The sequence below is a fragment of the Canis lupus genome, chromosome 10, assembly GCF_011100685.1.
Source record: "Canis lupus familiaris isolate Mischka breed German Shepherd chromosome 10, alternate assembly UU_Cfam_GSD_1.0, whole genome shotgun sequence".
NCBI lineage: Eukaryota > Metazoa > Chordata > Mammalia > Carnivora > Canidae > Canis > Canis lupus.
Window position 1 is genome coordinate 20,730,922 of NC_049231.1, and position 14,114 is coordinate 20,745,035.

Sequence of the window (14,114 nt, forward strand, 5' to 3'; positions counted from 1 at the left end):
GAATCTTCTCTGGCCAGCAGGACCGACGCGTGGGCAGAGCCACGCTCCCGGGTGTCCCTGTTCATGCAGGCTGGGTAGCTTTCCCGCATCCAGCGGGAAGGATGAGGACGCAGAATGGAGGCAGAGCACCTGTGAGGCTTGAGCCCCTCCTGGCCCAAGGATGGGGACCTGGGGTCAGTGGTTTTCTGGCCCAGACACATCCGGGCACATGCCCTTGAGTGAAGAGGGGGAGTAGTAAGAGCTACTGTAGCTCCTCTGGCCTCCCCGCTGTTCCGGGGCCAGGCGCTGCCACCTTGCAAGGACATCCCACCCCACGGCGTTGCCCCTGCACCCCTCTGAGCCAGCCCTGTGTGCCCCAGGCTCTTGCCACTGCGCTGTTCCCGGGGCTGGACACCAGCGGTCAGCACTCTCCAGTGGCTGAGTGCCAGGTAGGGTGCCAGCCTGTCGGCTAAGGCCGAGGGGACCCTACGGAGACCACGCTCTGCCAGGAAAGCAAAGAAAGCACACGCAGTGACTGTTCCTCCCTGCTTGTGTGGGAACCACCTCCCCGGGCCGGGCTGCAGGCTCTGGGCTGCAGGACCTGGGTTGGCCTCAGCGTCCCCATCCAGGTGCCTGCACGGAGCGGGTTCCAGAATCATCCAATGGCCCAAGCAACAGTTGAGCAGGGTCAATGGTGCAGTCAGAGGCCCCCTCCTGCGTCCCTCCCTGCGCTCACCTGCCACCTCTGCTCTGCCTCCCGTGCCCTCCCTGACCCGTTTCTCCAAGGTGTGCCCTGCTCTGCGTTTCTTGCATCAGTGTGGGAACCCCTGGGGCCCGTGACCCTCCCTAAGTGTGCGGGGGCCTGGGGCTGCCTTATCAGGCAGGGTCCTCCCCGGAAACAGGGAGCCCTCCAACAGGGTGGTCCCAGCAGGGCTTATTCCCAAAATAAGAGGCATCCACGGGGGCCCATGTGTGACTCGGGTCTGGTGGCAGCAGCAGGGCCGTGACCGTCTGCAGGTCTGGAGGAACAAGGGTAGGGCTGAACCCACAAAGACCGAGTCGTGAAGAGAAGCTGCGGGTGTGGAACAGTGACCTTCGGTGGAGGCCCCCCCCGCCCCAACGGCTCGCCCTGCCCTCCCTCCCGTCTCCTGTTGGGCTCCCATTGGCCAGAGCCAGCCAGAAGACAGACACAGTGAGCCCTGGATACGTTCCACGTGGGTCAGCCTCCCGTGCAGGGCGCAGGGCAAAGTCCGATGACTTTTCTCTCCTTGATGACACCGGGGATGAGATCCATGCGATTTGCCTTCCATGAAGGCAAGACACATGAGAGCTGGGCTTTTTTCTGGGAAGGTGTTTTCAAAAGCACATGTGCATTTTTTCTGAGGCTGTTTTGCAGCATAAATATTCGCACCCCCCAACGTGCAGAAGAGTGAGCGAGCCCAGTGGGGAAGGTTTGCCTTTCCCACTTGGAACTCAGGATTGGTTGTGGGGTGGCCGTGGGGCAGGGCGTGGGGCAGCGCTCCCTATGGAAACAGCTCTCACGTAGGCGGCTCGTCTTTTGTTCTTCCTGGAGAGGATTCTGTGAATGGGGGTTCCTCACTCCCTGAGCACCTGCTGTGTGCCCGGTGCTGCTCTCATGCTGGGCATCTGCAGGGATCAAGCCCCTCGCCTTGTTCCAGAATCTCTCAGCCCAGGGCTGGGGGCAGAGTCACATCATCGATGAGATGTTTAGTAAGATCCTGGGGAAACAAGGATCTTACTCGTGACTACCGTGGCTGTGGCATCAGGGAGTGTCCGCCCAAGCCAGCCGTGCCTGCTAGGAGTCTGCAGAGCGACCTCCCGACTGCTGGGCAGACGTGGACGTGCCAGGGAGGGGTGCTCCTGGGACGCACTGGGGCTCGGAGATGATGGGTGGTGAAGGTGGTGTGTGAGGCTGGGCCAGCTCGACTGGGATTTCGACGTTGGGTGAAGAAGGGATTTAGGAGGAGGTGAGGTGCATTACGCAGGTGTGTCCACCTCGGCACTGTTGACACACCATCAGTGGTGGCTCATTCTTTGTTCCGGGGGCCTGTCCTGTGTGCTATAGGATGTTGAGCAGTGTCCCTGGCTTCTGGCTGTTAGGTGCCAGCAATAGCACCCCCAGTTATGACAACCAGAATTATCCCCAGAGACACCTCAGTGGGGGACACACGTGCCTGGACGAGGTAGTGGAGACCCTCGTGATGGGCCTGGCTGCACAAGCCTCCATGGGCTTGACCTGTTCTTGCTTGGGGCGTTCTGAGATGATGTGGGCTGCCTTTGCCAAGTGCTGAAAGTATTTTCATAAAGACAAGGGGAGCTCTAGCTGAACAGAAAGTCTCCCTCCAGCACCAGCATCCTCTGCTTCTAATTGGGCGGAGCAGCCAGGTGCTTGACATTTCCAGGACCTTGGGACAAGGGGCTGCCCGGTGCAGGCCGTCCTTGGGAGCTACTCTGCCCAGCCTGGGGCACTTCAGACCCTGGGTTTCTTCAAGTCCCTCCTAACCTCTTGGGTCTGAGCCACACATTAAACTCCAGGTGTCCCGAGGGAAGTGGGCAATGTGTAGGGCAGTGCAGAGGAATGACCCCATACACCACACTCTGGAGTTGGGGGAGGTCCCCCTCTGCTTCGCTGAGTGTTCCAGAAAGCTCCAGGGCTTCTGCCCATAGTCTCATCTCAGGCTGGGTTTTCTGTTTTTGTTTTTGTCATTTTTTAGGATTTATTTATTTCAGAGAGAGAGAGAGCATGCACACATGCGTGTGCACACAATCAGGGGGGCAGAGGCAGAGGGATAGAGAGAAACTCTAGTAGACTGTGCTGAGCACAGAGGTTGACATGGGGCTCGATCTCACGACCCTTAGATCACGACCTGAGCTGAAACCAAGAGTCCGATGCCTAACCGACTGGCCATCTGGGTGCCCCATTGTCTCAGGCTGGTTTTGATGGAAGCCTTCCTGGGGTCAGTCCTACAGACCCCTGTGCTTAAATGGGTGTGTGGTCCTAAGGCTGTGGCTGCCTGGTCCTCCTGGTCACTCCCTGCAGCCCTTTCCTAATGCCATGGTCATTCATGGAAACGTGGAGCATTTATTGAGTGTCTACTGCATACCAGGCACAGAAGTCATCAAACCATTGCCATGTGGGAGCTCCTGTTCCAGAGTAGAGGGAGGGAGGGGGGAAGGAGAGGGAGGAGGAGGAGGAGCAGAGGTGCGTACCACCTTTGAGCTGATTCTTCTGGACAAATAGGCCTGCATGACCTTGACCTCTCTCCTCCCCACTCCTCCCCCAAGCACTGGGCCGGACAAGGGAGGTGTGTGGGCTGTGCTGTTGTTTGTGATAGAGCCCCCAAGAGCCTATCCTTGTGAGATGCGTCCAGAAAGATGGAAAATAAATGGCTCTTAGTAGAGTGACAGGCACGTACGTGTTTCCAACATCACACAAATGGCAGCATTTGTAATTATCGTTTTTATAGAAGGGGATGGATTATTCTTTTGTAGAGTCCAGCCTACAGGAACGGGGAAGGTATTCAGTAGAATGGAGGGTTGTTCATGCAACGCGATGTTGTGCAGCCCTGAAAAGTAATGAGGTCGAGCTCTGGGTGCTGATGTGGAAAGATCGCTAAGAATGTTGTTCATGGGTGTAACAAGCACACCGAAGACCAGGTTGTAGACCATATGCGTTTTTTTTTTAAAGATTTATTTATTTATTTATTTGAGAGAGAGAGAGAGCACACACGCACGAGAGAGCGCGAGCAGGGGGAGAGGCAGAGGCAGAGGGAGAGAGAGGATCCCAAGCAGAACCCCCCTTCCAGCGAAGAGCCTGACAGGGGCTCGATCTCACGACCCTGAGATCGTGACTGAGCCAAAATCAAGAGTCGGGATGCTTGACTGACTGAGCCACCCAGGTGCCCCACGCCATATAGTTTTTAATTTCAAATTGAAAACTTTCAAAAAAGTTGCAAAATTGAAACAAGAACTCATATTCCCTTTGCCCAGATGCCCGACTGTTGACATTTTTCCACCTTTGCTTTATTATTCTCTATCCTCCTCCCCCCCCCTCCCCGCCCCGTATGTGTCCTCCTCGCATTGCACCTGCCGGTCTGAGCTCCTTCAGTGGTCACACCTGTGTCAGGTGTCACTGTGCTGAATGTCGGCCATGTTCTAATTCCATCACACTCTCCACATGTACTGGTTGGCTTTCGGCTGTAACAAGGAGTTCTCTCTTCTTTCTCTTTATTTATATTACTATGGTTTCACAAATTCCTCTTTTATTTGATGGAGTGTAACTTTTTGTTTTCATCAATTTGATGTTCAGATTGTTTCCTATTTGGCCCATGTCTCAGACTTGGCTAAAGGGACGCAGGTGTAAGTGCCAGCTGTATATAGCTCCGGCCTTTTGGCACCACCATTGTTTTTATTAGCACTCCTTTGCTTTTTTGGCAGAAAAAGACATTCCAGGTCTATTTTCTACTATTTCTGCCCCAGCCACGGAATCAGCCATTTATCTACAAAACTCTGGATTTTTTTTTTTTTTTTCAATGAATGGCATTTAGAAACCAAGATCCAGGTGCCAGGTGTGCTCGTTGCTGCTGGGGCCTCTCACTCACCATCTCCCTCACTGGGCAGAGCTCGGACATGTATGTGTGTGTGAGTGTGTGTGTGCATAGACATGTACGCACCTGATGAAGTTCATATTTCTTTCATCCCTACTTCTTGAAAACCTTGATTTCCATCCCAACATGACAGGGTCATTCTGGTTTTTCTTTTTTCATGTTTATGACTCTTTTCTCTCAGTGAGAAACTTGTTGCTGTTATTCTCAATATGGCTATTTACTTTTTCACCTTACTGTTATTTAAACAGTGTGCTGGCCCACTGGGGCCATTGACTTGCAAGCCATTCTCTCTGTGGGCCTGACTCTACCAGTGACTCCCACAGGTGCTGGGAACAAGGGGCCTTAACAGAGATACGGCTGACGTATTAAATTATTCAGAAAATAGAGGAAGAAAAGAAGGAAGTTTGTCTAAAGTTTGTTATAAATTTAGGGGCAATGAAAATACAAAATACGTGGGACGCAGCTAAAGCTGTGCTGAGAGGAAAAGTCATAGCACTAAAAATACTCTGAGGAAGAAAAGGAAAGTCTCAAATCAGAAATCTTAAGCTTCCACCTTAAGAACCTCTAAAAATAAGAGTAAAATGAAGTCAAAGCAGGCAAGCAGAAGGAAGGAAATAATAAAGATAAGAATAGAAACCAGAGGAGTTGAAAAAAAATACAGAAAATCAATGAAACAGCTTTGGAAAGATCAGTAAAACTGGTAAACTTCTAGGAAGACTGACGAGGAAAGAAAGACAACACAGTTCCCAATGTCAGGAAGAAAATGGGATTTCCCTATAGACCCTGCGGGCAGCAGGGGTAGCAGAGGAATTTCACACACAACCCTACATATGTGCATTTAAGGCCCAGATGAAATGGTCCAATTTCTCAAAAACACAAGCTGCCACAATCCACCCAATAAGTAAATAATCGAATGATCACTTTGGTGTTAAGGAAATGGAATTTGTTTTTTATTTATTTATTTATTTATTTATTTATTTAGATTTTATTTATTCGTGAGACACACACAGAGAGAGGCAGAGACACAGGCAGAGGGAGAAGCAGGCTCCTCGAGGGGAGCCCGATGCGGGACTCGATCCTGGGACTCTGGGACCATGCCCTGAGTTGAAGGCACACCCTCAACCACTGAGCCACCTTGGTGCCCTGGAATTTGTCATTTAAAAACTCCCGAAAGTCAACTCTCGAGGCCCATATGGTTTCACTGGAGAATTCAACCAAATGTTTAAAGAATGACACCAATTCTATACAGTCCCTTCCAGAGAAATAGAAGAAGAAGGGATGCTTCCCAGGTCCCTGGGCCGTTAGTGGTGCCCTGGTATAAAAACCAGATGACGACCGCACAGAGAGGTGCCTGGGTGGCTCAGTTACCCCACTTGTGCTCTTTCTCTCTCTGTCAAATAAATAAATAAAATCTTAAAAATAAACGCACAAAAAAAAAAAATAAATAAACGCACAGAAGAAGAAAAACCAGGGGCTGGGTCCCTCGGGACTCCGTGCAGCTCATGTCCCCCGCGGAAGCCTGTACACGCGTGTTCACTACAGCCCCCGCCTGGAAGCAGCCCAGTGGCCCCCGTGGGCAAATGGTGAGACGGGCCGTGGCGCGTCCGTCTCCAGGAGCAGGGGCTGAGACTCGGGTGCTCGCAGCAGAGACACATGCTGAGTGATAAAAGCCAGCCTCCCGAGCTTACGTGCTGCGTGATTCCATTTATAAAACATCCTTGAGGTGACGAGATGACAGACTTGGAGAAGAACGAGTCAGTGGTTTTCTGGGGTCGAGGGGAGGGCAGGAGGGACGTAGGCGTGACTGTGGAAGGACAACAGGTGGGGTCCCAGTGGGAATGGAATGTTCTCCGTCCTGCCGTCCTGCCGTGTCAGCGTCCCCACCAGGTTGTCACACCTGTGACACTCCCACCGTTTTTGCAGGATGTTTCCCGTTGGTGGAAACGGGGTAAAGGCACCTGGGATCTCTGTTATTTTTTATTTTGCAATTACAGGCACATCTAAAATTATTTCAAAATAAAAGGCTTAATTAGAGGAACTTTGAAAGGTTTATAAATATGTGCTGGGGTCACTTCAGTGGCTCAGTCGGTGAAGGGTGTGCCTTCGGCTCAGGTCATTATCTCGGGGGGTCCTGGGATCAAGTCCCACGTCGGGCTCCCCGCTCATCGGGGGGTCTGCTTCCCCCTCTCCCTCTGACCCTCCCCTCGCCCATGCTTTCTTTGTCTGTCTTTCAATTAAATAAATAAAATCTTAAAAAAAAGAAAAGAGAAAAAAAAACATGTGCTGACATATGCATATTTTTTATGAAGGGTACCCCCCCCCCCAAAAAAAAACCCAAATCCATCAACAGCATGTATCAGAAAGCTTCTGCGAGGTCAGAAACCACCCCAAAGTGTAATGTCTTAAAACGTCAGATATTTATCATTCCTTACGATTCTGGGACAGGAGCGTCGTCGTGGCTCTTTTGTGAACAGTCTGCCGCGTGGTGGACAACTGCGGGCAGGAAGAGGACGCAAAAGACGTCCCTCGTGTTCACTTTGTAGCTTTCTGTGATCTTTCTGTGTTTTATATTTTTTCACGAGTTCAGCAGGACTCACCTGGGAGACAGGACCGTGAACCAATTTTGTTTTCTTCCTTTCAACCTTCTGCTAAAGAGCCCATTCGATCTACAGAATGTTCGAGACAAAGAAGCTATACTTTTTAACGTTTAGGGAAGCTTTTGCCGCATCCACCAAGCCTTTCTGGGACGGGAGGGGTCCCGCGGGCTTTGCCCCTGCCCCGACGCAGAGCTGCAGGCACAGGGGTTTGAGAGTTACCGCCCGGGCCTCCGGGCCGCAGCGCCAGCGCGCTCGTTTCTCCCCGGCGGCGGCATTTCCCCGGGATGCAGCCACTTTCTCCAGGATGGGAATGACCTCTGTTGTCTCTGCGCCAGCGGGTAGGGGACAAACACCCAATATCCACGCTCTCATGACCCGCGGCATAGCATTCACCCGCCGCGTCCGAGGGCAGTGTCTGCAACCGCGTTAGCCTTCATCTGGGCCTGGAAGGTTCGGTGCCTCCCTGGGAACCCAGCAGGCGGAGAGGACTAAGCCCGTGAGCGGCCTCTACGGGGATCCGGGCTGGCGGTCCCCAAGGGAGGCAGGGGCCCCGGCCCGTGGGCGGCCGGGGGCTGGAGCTCACATGCTTCCTGTCCAAACTCGGCCTCATCAGATGCTAGACGGCCACCTGCTGTGGAAACCTAATTTTTGGCCGGGACTCACGCAGCCGCGCCCTGGGGCCTTGGTGTTCCACGGCCTGGTTGTGGAAAGTCAGCCTCGGGCCTGGGCTCCGGTCTGGACGCTGTCGCTATCCTGCACCTGCCGCCTGCCTCACACCCCCCATCCTTTCCAGCTTTCTGGGGGGCCCCACCCTGGGGACGAGGACATTTACTGACCATGGTCCTCACATCCACCCCTAGTGGAGGAGGAAACTGAGTCACAGAGCAAGGCCATGGGGGCCAGGGCTGGGCCAAGCTGGGGCCACTGGGTCTCACCCACTCGTGGGCTCCGCGGATCCAAGGGCTAACCCGGATTCCCAGACGCTGGGGGGAGCCCAGGGCCTGTGAGGCTTTGTGCTGTTGTCCAGTCTCTGGGGATGGAGTGGGGTCTGTTAGGGTCCCAGCTGGCGTAGGCAGGGCCTCGCAGGAGTGTGCACGCACGTGTGTGGGCACAGGCATACTGGGGAATGTGTGTAGTCACACGTGTGAGTGTGTAAGCCTGCACGTCTCCTATAAGCCTTTCTGCCTTTATCTGAAGAGGCTTTTTGCAAGGGTGACCCCGTGGGCCATACATCATTGCAGCCTGGGGTGACTGGCCCTCCAGGAGCTGTGCGTCCTGGGAGGGGGGGTGTTGAGCGCAGGGGCGGCCTCTGGGAACCCAGGGGCCCCTCCCTCCCAGGCTCTGGGTGCCTCTGCCGGTGCGCGGGCCCCAGGGGCTGCTGCCCCACCTCTGGTGCAGCGGAGGTAGCCGACCGTCAGATCTGGAGACCCCACGCGTGGAGGGATTGAGCTTCTCATCGGTGCCTGGATGTCCCCTCAGTTTGCCTTGAGCAGAGCGTCCAAGAGAAGGAACGTCACCCCAAGTTTCTGCATGAACTTCAGGAACCCCTATTTTGAGCTCTTCATTGGATAAAAGACCCCCCTCTGAGCAAATCTGCATAAATCCCTGGTTCCCAGAAAAGCTGGGGAGCCTGCTGGCCAAGCCGGCCATGGAGGGGGAACCCGACCCCCGCCAGCAGCGACAGCCGCCAAGGCTCCCGGCCCCTCACAGACCCCAGGAGCTTTTGTCTGCTGGAGGGCTGGGCCAGTGAGGGGCTGGCGCCGTGCCCCGTGGACCTCTTCCAGAATGAAAGTCATCCCCACGGAGATGACTGGGGCCTGCGGAGACGCTCTTTGTATCCAGGGCCAGCCCTCGGCCCCGACGGTCCTCCGTGTGTTCCGCATCCACCAGAAGAGCACAGGGCCCCTCTTCTACCCGTGGCCAGAGTTGCTCGTGAACTGGGATCAGCCACCTTGCCGGAGAAACAGAAGATGCTGGTGGTGTAAATTAAAAAAAAAAAACTCTATAAAGTGAGCAGTTGGTTCTGACTCTTGTTGAAAATCTTTTCTTTTTAATGCCCCCAAATAACAAGAGTCTGCTGGTGCCGTCCAGTATATTCTGGGGCCACTCTCTGTTCAAGCCCTGGAGAAGAGCCAGTCGCTTCCCCAAAGACACGGTGACGTGCAAGCTGCAAATTGCTCATTTTTTTTTCCTCTAAAGACATAGAACTTTTTAAAAAAACTACGGGAAAATATTAAGACAACAGAAATACAGGGAGAACGGCCATTTGCACTTTTTTTTGTGTTTTCCTTACCATCTTTTTAGCAACAACAGGGCAACAGCGGACTTTTGTGCAATGTTCCCCTTGTGCCCAATGTGGTGCCGAGCCTTCATGCACATTATGTGTTTATTTGATCCTACAAGGGAGGTGCTATTTTTATCCATTTTACAGATGAGTCTGGCGGGCAAGGAAGTCAGGTGACTTTCCTAAGTGGGGTCAGGATGTGACTTCTTGGCCTCCAGGAGGCGACACTTGACGGAGGCTGTGGACCCTGCTGTCCTGTGTTGCCTGTCGGCCTTAGGCTTTCACCGCTGGGCCTCATGTTGGCGTGGCAGCCGGACCGGCTGCACCAGCTTCAGGCTCCCTGCAAAGAGGTTCAGATCCACTTTTGTTTTGCTCCCAAATGCCTCCACCGTGGTTGCTGTGAGCTTCCCCACTCTAGAAGAGGCTGCCCCGGCTCCGAGCACTAAGGATCCTGCACCAGCAGTGAGGACTAGGGAGCTCCTGCCCACTCCGCCGCGGCTGTGTGCAGGAACTTGGCCTAGTCTTAGGCGTCCGAGTTCAGAACTGTCTGCCCCACCTGTGGCCAGTAAGGGGCCTGGCCTGAGGGCCCAGGCCGGTGTGCTTGCAGCCCAGCCTGTTGCTGCCTTACACTAAGGCGGATGCTGTGTCCTCAGGATATAGGTTTCTAACGTCTTTATGGGAAAAAAAAAAAATCAAGAAAAAATTTTTTTCAAATTCTCCCTGTTAAGCTTGAGAAGTAAATACTTTTGCAATTAATTTTGGGGAACTCTGAGCTTCTGCTGGCAATCCAGTTGACTTTTTACCCCAGCCCCCTGATGGTCAGTGCAGGTGACATGGAACAGGGGAACGAGCTGTTGCTCTAGAACCGTCTGCAGGCGCTGGCCATACGCACCAGCTCCCCATGGAGGGGCAGCCCGGTTCTCGGTGAGCGAGCCATTTTATCCTCCTGGAGACACGGACTCGTGGGCTGAGTTCCCAAGACGCGTGGCCAGTTTCACCATTTGGGGAAGCCCGTCGAGTCAGTGTAGTGCTTGGGGTTCCTCCGGCATTTACCGTGTGGCAGATCGGGGGTGCAGGTGAGCCTGCCATGCGTGGCGTCCGTTCCTTGTGCCCGACGGGGGCCAAGCCTTGTCCCGGGATCTGGTAGGAGTGGGCAGGTGGGGGTCCTGCAGCAGGGACTTGGTTTGCAGGGTGGGAAAAGCAAGGCAAGTCCGGATGAGAAATATCAAGTAGCCTAAGTGCCTTGAGACAGACCAGAGGGGTGAGGCGACGGCAAGCGGTTAGACACCCAGGTTCCGCAACCCGCCTTTCCCTTGTTCCTCCTCTTCCCCTTCCTTGTGTGACGTTGGCGGGGAGTCCCTGCAAATAAGGAGGCTCCTTACGAATCTGCCGTGGATCCTGGGAGCCTGGTCTGGATGTTATCCTCTCAACCGCGTCCGCCAACATGCTTCGAAGAAAGGCCGTGCCTGCTTCCAAGGGAGGGCTGGTCACCTGTGTGCGGGGCTCGGCGGGGTCTGGGCCACGTTTCCTGGGGCGGCGGTCATTGCCCAGCAGGCTGTGCCCCCCAGACCCTCACGTCCAGTCTGAACCTCACTGTGTTTGAGAAGTGACAGCGCGGTACGTGTTCGAGGCTGCATGTTGACTCTTGAAGACATTCCAAAAGTCCAGCCGTGTGTGAATTCTTTGATACAAATTCTAATTGAGCTTTTCTGACACGGAGCACGAATCCGTTTATTTCCCAAGACTTGCGGCTCCCGGTGTCTGGTTTCCAGGAGCCCCCCGCATCCAGCACTTGAAACCGAACCCCATCGGCTTCCTCGATGAGGAATTGTTTGCAGCGGGGTAAAAGGCCATAGAAATGTGAGTACTTCGTGAGGACCAAACGCTTTTGTGCACACAAGAAAATCTCCACCCGCTGCTTTAGAGCGCCTGAACGGGAGATCGTGGCGGGGGGGGGTCTGCACGTAGAGAAGAAAAGTGAAGGAAGGTAAAGAGGGACAGGCCCTAAGCAATGACTTCTGATTGACTTACTGAGAATCAGGAATCTGGATCGGTTCAGAGTTGCAAAGCTTTTTTGCTTTTGGGTCCCTCCCCAAAGCACGTGGCATCTTCTCGGTGTTTCTCAGTGGGTGGCAGGGGTGCTCATGCTGGGGTTTGTCCTTGCTGGCCCCCATCCACCTGCCTGGTGGCGGGGTCTGCTCAGGGCCTGTGCACTCGATGGGTGCAGGCGTCACCATCCATGTGCAGGCCCTGCCGGCTGGCTCGGGCCTCCTGTGTGCCTGCTTTGCTCGGACCTGGGGCGTCCAGGCCTGGCGGCTACAGGTGCAGGATCCCCCGGGCCCAGGCGGCTGCCTCACTGGGCCGGCAGAGACCGAAGAGGAGAGATGTGGCGACCCAAGCCTTCGCCCTGCCCGTGTCCAGCCCCCTTCCAACGTGAGAACTGTTGCCATGTGACCCCTTTAGTTCCCGTATCTTTTTTCTTTTGTGCCAATGCATGGCAAGCCTTCACAATTCTTAAGAATATTAGAGACCGTTGGTTTTGTCTTGTTCTTCATCTCGTTCCTCTGTACCCGTGCCAGCAGAGCCCCAGCGAGCTCTCTCTCATTCGCCTGTGCCAAATCCCCGCGTCCGTGCTCTGAATGAGCAGCTTAAGCTGCTCTCTCCTCTTCAAACACGAGAGGTGGGGCGCACGGAAGCAAGCCTGGTGCTGCCACGGTCCTCCGGTTTCTGCCCCGCCGGGGCTCCTTCTCCGTGCTGGCCGAGCGGGCTAAGACGCCCTTTGTCTTCTTTCGGCAAGAACAGATGACCTGACCCCAAGTCCGGCACACCTGCTGGTGTCTTCGTCTTCTCGCTTCCGCATCCTGATGGGGCTGCCTGTGCAGTGACGTGCACGCCTCCCACCCTGGCCAAGGGCTCCCCGTCTCCTCTGGTGTTTTGTTGCCGGTGATGATCTCGGCAGGAAGGCCACACGGTGTATTTTATCCCTGTTTTCCAGATCACCACGGGAGGGGGCTTCCCGATGGTTACCAGGGACAGGGCCACAGGGCCCGAGGATGGCGGGTGCCCCCCCAGACAACTGAAATTCACATAACGTAGAACGAACTGTTCGTTGTCAAGTGAACAACTCAGGGCCATTTAGTGGGTTCGCAAGATGGAGCCACCGCCACCTCCATCCAGATCGGAGGTCTGTCTGGCACCCTCAGAGAAGACTCTGCAGCCACCGGCAGTGCCTCCTGATTTCCCCCTGGGGAGGCCCCCGAAACCACCATCTATGGATCTGCCTGTTGTGGACACTTCACATAAAAAAATCTGCAACATGGACCTTTCGCGTCGGGGCTGCTTTCGCTCAGCGTCACCTTCTGGAGGTTCATTGCGCTATAACCAGTTGTCGGTGCTTCGTACTTTGTAAAGGCCGGATCGGAATGTTCTGGAATGGACGGGCCACATTTTGTTCACCCAGCCTCTGCAGACACACATTGGGGTGGTTTCCACCTTCTCGTTATTGTCGACGGTGCTGCTGTGAACATCCGGGAGCAGGTATTAGTGGGGGTCTCTGTCCTCAGTTTCTGGCGTCTGCCCAGCAGGGGCACTGCCGGGTCCTGCGGTAACTCTGACCCCTTCCTGTGTCTCTGGCCCCTGCCTGTGGATGTCCTGCGGAGCCTGAGAAGGGATGGGACGGTGGGGGCCTCTGAGGAGCAGGGTTTCCCCGGGTACTCCACTGTGGCTCTGCTATTGGTCGGTCCCCTTAGTTTCTGATCTGAGGATGTTTGGCTTCGTGGCCAGAAGGGCCCTTGGGCCGGGGAGAAGCTGGTGTTGGACGATGTTTATCAGACTCTTGTCTGTTTTCCTAAAAGGTGCTCTTGCTACTTTGATGCCAGGCTCCACAGTGGGCCTGAGCTCAGCTGGTGCTACTCTATTTTTTTTTTTTTTAAGATTTTATTTATTTATTCATGAGAGACACACACAGAGAGAGAGAGGCAGAGAGACAGGCAGAGGGAGAAGCAGGCTCCATGCAAGGAGCCTGATGCGGGACTTGATCTCAGGAGCTGGTGCTACTCTAAATGCACATGTTGATTTATTCCGGGGGCTTTTGCCTCCAGTTGTTCCTCCCTTGCTGTTTTTTTTTTTTTGATGATGAGCAATGGCAGTCTTGCAAACAGCAGCTCTGCTTCATTAGAGTGTAAATGGCTTTTATGCCCTCGGAGAAGTCTCCCACCCATCCCCAAAAATGCAAATTATAAGTTGTAAAGATAATGCAGGACTCACACAGCCTGGGGACAGCTCTTCCCCCAGGATGGCACCTAGCACTTAAGCAGCCCGTAATAGGCACTTGCGCGTGTTTTTCCAAAGCAGGCTGCTGCAACAGAGCGAGAAGCAGATTATTTTTTCTACTCCTCTAACTGTTGCTTAACCGAAGGTGAAATCATTAAGGATATTGCTTATCAAATCTCGTGATCCCATCAGAGGATGTAAAAGGACATCAAGAAGATTAGAGGGAGGGATCCCTGGGTGGCGCAGCGGTTTGGCGCCTGCCTTTGGCCCAGGGCGCAATCCTGGAGGCCCAGGGCACGATCCTGGATACCCGGGATCGAGTCCCACGTCGGGCTCCCGGTGCATGGAGCCTGC

The 14,114-nt window shown here is 54.3% G+C and overlaps 1 protein-coding gene across 1 annotated transcript in view; it reads left to right on the plus strand.

Annotated features, from left to right (window-relative positions):
* The window catches only part of CELSR1 (cadherin EGF LAG seven-pass G-type receptor 1), a 133,109-nt gene that overhangs the window by 76,058 nt on the left and 42,937 nt on the right, over positions 1 to 14,114 (plus strand). The gene's annotated exons all lie outside the window — the stretch shown is intronic.